Here is a 5493-nt window from a genome sequence, read left to right as displayed (position 1 = left end):
ATCTGAGCACAGGTCAAGCAAACTTACTTCAACTGGTAGCTCAGAAAAAAACAAACTTGTGAGTGAACATCTGAGCGCAGCGACAAGCAAAACTGTTAGTGAACATTTGAGCACAGCAACAAGCAAACTTACTTCAACTAGTAGCGCAGTGAAAAACAAAACTGTGAGAGGCAGTACAGCGACAAGCAAAACTGTGGGTGAACATCTTAGCACAGCGACAAGCAAAACTGTGGGTGAAGATCTTAGCACAGTGACACGCAAAACTGCGGGTGAACATCTTCGTACAGCGACAAGCAAAACTGCGGGTGAAGATCTTAGTACAGCGACAAGCACACTAACTGCAACTAGTAGCAAAGGTAATGCACACATACCGACTGTTGGGCAACATGATATGACCTCTGTAATGCTGGTTGGTGCCAGTACTTCATATTACTACGGAATCAAGAAAACAGCTAAAACTGGTCAGACAAAGACTATTGTCATCATTGGTAACGCAGTTGCTGGTTGCAGTTTCATTTTTGGTGTTATTGTTTTAGTTTATATGGCAGTATGTGTCTGTAAATCACGCAAGAAATCGCCAAGGAAAGAATCGGCACGTAGTCACTTATCTTCAAGCCCTGACGAGGACATCATCAATGTTATTCCAGCCGGTGTAGAAGACACCATGCAATCATTGGATGAACCGAGTGTGGTGGTCAGAATAGAAAAGCAAGGGACGACCACAACGCTAACACCTATTACAACACACAAAACCAACAATGTAAAGACAGATACCGGGAATGAAATGACTTTTATTAATAAAGACATAGATCAAACAACAGACGGACCTTTGTCAAGGCAGAATACAGATATTTCAGCGACTACCGAGCTAAAGAAACAGTTGTCTAACGAAAGATTCAACCCAAAAGAAGCTGACATCGGTCCATTGTACGCTAGCGTCGATCTGTCAAAGAAATCAAAACCGGGAGAAAAATTCGAACATGGTAAAGAGCAATATTGACGATAAATAACAAAACGATGAAAAAACCCACTGGATCAGAAGAAAGTCCACAACATAAGAGGTTTGAAGGTTGAGCGCGGTGAACTTAGTTTACCGACGACAATGCCGAGACTCAACTCGAAGAGAAATATGGAAACAAAAAAACTGACATGACAAAGTGTACACAGAAGTGGAAGTATAGTGAATTATGAGTGCATAAACCATACAGTCACGCTGTTCAATGTGATATTTTCAATATTGAATTGTCTTACTCTGTGTATATTTGCCCCAGAGAGTCATTACATTAATTTCATCTTCAGATCTCTTCGTGCTGACTTCTCAGAAGATATCAATTCAGATCATCAATTATAAAATAATGAAATTCGATAAAGATACACGATGAAAAGACAACATTCGATATGAATACCACTCAAAATATGTTAGCTTGGCATTTTTGAAAAGCTTGCTGATAGTTAATCATGATAGGCTCAGTATTCATCTGAACCTTTAATATATTATTGTCAGTAATCGTAACCAATATCCACTACTGTCTTTTATTTTCATTCAAAAATCGCGTTTATAATAGCACAGCATTCAGTTATCATAAAACATAGTCTTTAGGTAACAAATCACTACACATCACTTTATATTGATGAGAATATGAACTTTGGAACTTACATAACTGTGCAAAGTTAGGTGGTTTACTGACGCTTCGGCAAGTATTCTGTACCTTATAAAAAGCATTGTTTAAGGTCGCCATATTGTTTGACACTATGTCATCTCTTTTTCGACGAGATAGTTTTAATGCTTTTCTTTTCATTGTGTCATGATAATGGCGTAGCTTTTGCGAAACAAAATGTCAGAGATTGGTTGGTCTTGAGTCATATGTGATATTTTCACTGTGTATTGTATGCTTATAAGTGACATCATGTGAGATCTCTTAAGTCTCAAATCATATCTTTGCATATTGTGAAAAGTGTACTTGTATTCAAATCTATAAGCTTATTTAGCATGGATTGAACAACGTGGCAATACCACTGGATGATATCAATCAGAACGACCTTGTAATCTTGCTTGTGAGCATGATATTTCCATATTGTTTGACAGTATATCATCTCTTTTTCGACAAGATACTTTTAATGCTTTACTTTTCATTGCCCCATCACAATGGCGTAGAATCTATATAAAATATCACCATATTTCTAAAAGTCTCCTGAAAAATGTTTCACGAAACAAAATGTCAGAGATTGGTCCGTTTTGAATCATATGTGATATTTTTATGGTGTACTGTATTTTTTAGTGACATCATAAGAGACCGCACCAGTCTTAAATCATATCTTTGCATATTGTGAAAATTGTACTTGTATTCACACTATATTTAGCATTGATTGAACAACGTGGCAATGCCACTTGATGTCTTAATGATAGTTTTCAGAACGATCTTGTAATCTTGCCCGTGAGCATGATAATTATCTTTCCACGGCTGAACGTCTTTCCACATTCTTTTGAACGTGTTATATTTGAAATTAGAATTTAACATTGTGGCTGAGACCTGTAATATCCCATTTACGTCCGTTATGAACAATATACAGTTAGTGTAAGAACACGTGGCAAGCATAGTCTATTACCAAAGCAGAGAAGGTAGCCATTCTTTTGTAGCCGTTAATGTTTTACAAGGAGATTTTGGCAAGTCATGAAACATATGAATAATGGATAGATGAAAACCACCAGAACACTTGACAAGAAAGTCATGTAAAGAGTAAAGTACTGAGTGTTTGCCATGCAGGCATTTGGGCTTGTTGAAGTTTCTGGCTGAAGTCATACCACTTAGTTACACAGGATGGTGAACCAGTAGGGCTGCACCCAGTGTCATAAGGGTAACTTGATCTTGTTGCACTCATGTGTGGTATCAATAGACAGATAATTAAATTTGCATCGTGATGTCGTAATAACATCACAATTACGTCATTTAAGTGAAACTTGCAAAATGTAATTTTCAATAAATACAGTGAGAATATATATTACAACCAGGAAAGTGTGATTAGAATAAAATATTATTCAGATATAGTAATTGTTATGTTTAATTTTCACTGTGATTGTCATTGGAAATCTTCAAAACATTTTTAAAACTGCATATGTAATAAGTTTTTATGTACAGAAGGTTAGGAGTGCAGTTTGAAACAAACTCTATTATTGTCAAACACACAGTATATGGTTGTATGTTGAAATATGATGAGCATAGGGAACTATAATTACAAATATAATTTGCATATCAAGTGAGATAACATGATGATAACAATTGTCAAGGGACGAAGCAATATGTGTTCAAGAAATACTAATAAAAGGGGATATATAGTAAAGGTGGTTAAGCAATTACAGTGTAATATAATATCTGCACATTGTGTGTTCTTCAACATGACAAATAGCAACGAATAACAAGAACAGTGAAAAAACCCTTGGTCAGAAGAAAGTCTACAACATAAGAGGTTTGATGGATTTAGCTACGGTGAACTTAATTTATCGGCGACAATGCCAAGACTCCATTCAAAAGGAAATATGGAGACCGAACAAAATGACATGACATTGTGTGTAAAGAAGTGAAAGTATAGTGAATTATGAGAGCATAAACCTCACAGTCTCACTGTTCAATGTTATGTTTTTCAATAATTTCGAATTGTCTTACTCTGTGCAAGCTTATATTTGCACGCGAGAGTGATTTGATTAATTAAATTGTCAGATCTCTTCGTGCTTACTTCTCGGAAGATATCATTTAACAACGATCATCCAGCATAGAAAATAATGAAATTCGACAAAAATGGAAGACGAAACGACAACATTCGTTAGGAAATGAAATACTATTCAAATATGTTAGCTTGGTATTTTTGAAAAGCTTGCTGATAGTTAATCATGATAGGCTCAGTATTCATCTGAACCTTTAATATATTATTGTCAGTAATCGTAACCAATATCCACCACAGTCTATTTTCATTCAAAAATCGCGTTTATTATAGCACGACATTCAGTTTATCATAAAACATAGTCTTTAGGTAACAAATCACTACACATCATTGTATATTGATGAGAATATAAACTTTTGAACTTACATAATTCTGTAACTATTTAAAAGCATTGTTTAAGGTCTCCATATTATTTGCAGTATATCATCTCATTATCGACTAGATAGTTTAAATAGATGTCTTTTTCATTGCGCCGTCACAATGGCGTAGAATCCGCATAAAATATCCATATATTTCGAAAAACCTCCTAAAAAGTTGTTTTTGCGAAACAAATGTCAGAGATTGGTTCGTTTTGAGTCATTTGTTGTATTTTTATTGTGTATTGTATGCTTATTAGTGACTTCATTTGAGACCACACAAGTCTCAAATCATATCTTTGCATATTGTGAAAAGTGTACTTGTATTCAAACTTATATTTAGCATGGATGGAATGACGTGGCAATACCACTTGATGACTAAATTACAGTTATCAGAACGACCTTGTAATCTGGCTTGTGAGAATCATAGCATGATAATTATCTTTCCACGATTGAACGTTTTTCCACGTTCTTTTGAATGTGTTTATATTTGAAAATATTATTTAACATTTTGGCTAAGACCTGTAATATCCCATTTACGTCCATTATGAACAATATCCATGGGTATTGTAAGAACACGTGGCAAGCATAGTGTATCACTTAAGCAGAGATGGTAGCCATTCATTTGTAGCCGTTAATGTTTTACGTGGAGATTTTGGCAAGTCATGAAACATATGAATAATGGATAGATGAAGAATACCAGAACACTTGACAAGAAAGTCATGTAAAAAGAGAAGTGCAGAGTGTTTGCCATGCAGGCATTTGAGCTCGTTGAAGTTGCTGACTGAAGTAAAGTCACGTGTTTATACAGGATGGAGACCCAGTAGGGCTGCATCTAGTGTCATTAAGGTAACTTGATCTTGTTGCACTCACTCTGATGGTTTGTGTGGTGTATTCAGTATCAATGGACAGATAATTAAATTTGCATCGTGATGTCGAAATTACATCATGATTACGTCATTTAAGTGAAACTTGAAGAAAATATAATTTTCAATAAATACAGTGAGAATATATATAATACAAGCAGGAAAGTGTGATTAGAATTAAATATTATTTAGATATGGTAATTGAAATGTTTAATTTTTACTTTGATTGTCATTGGAAATCTTCAAATATTATAGACTGCATGTGTACATGTACACGAGGTTAAGGGCGTGGTTTGGAAAATAAACTCGATTATTTTCGAACACACACTATATGGTTGTATGTGGAAACTTGATGAGTATAAGGAAATTATAATTATAAATATGTAAATTTTGCAATATATAAAGCGAAGGTAACAATTGTCAAGTGTATTAAACTTTTTCGATGGGACGAATTACATGCTTTCAGGAAACACTAAGAAAAAGGAATATATAGGAAAGGTAGTGAAGCAATTTCAGTATGATATAATATCTGAACATAGTGTGTTCTCCAAAAG

This window comes from Ptychodera flava, chromosome 15, assembly GCF_041260155.1.
Source record: "Ptychodera flava strain L36383 chromosome 15, AS_Pfla_20210202, whole genome shotgun sequence".
Lineage (NCBI taxonomy): Eukaryota > Metazoa > Hemichordata > Enteropneusta > Ptychoderidae > Ptychodera > Ptychodera flava.
The sequence above is the reverse complement of the archived record's forward strand: the minus strand, read 5'-3'. Positions refer to the sequence as shown.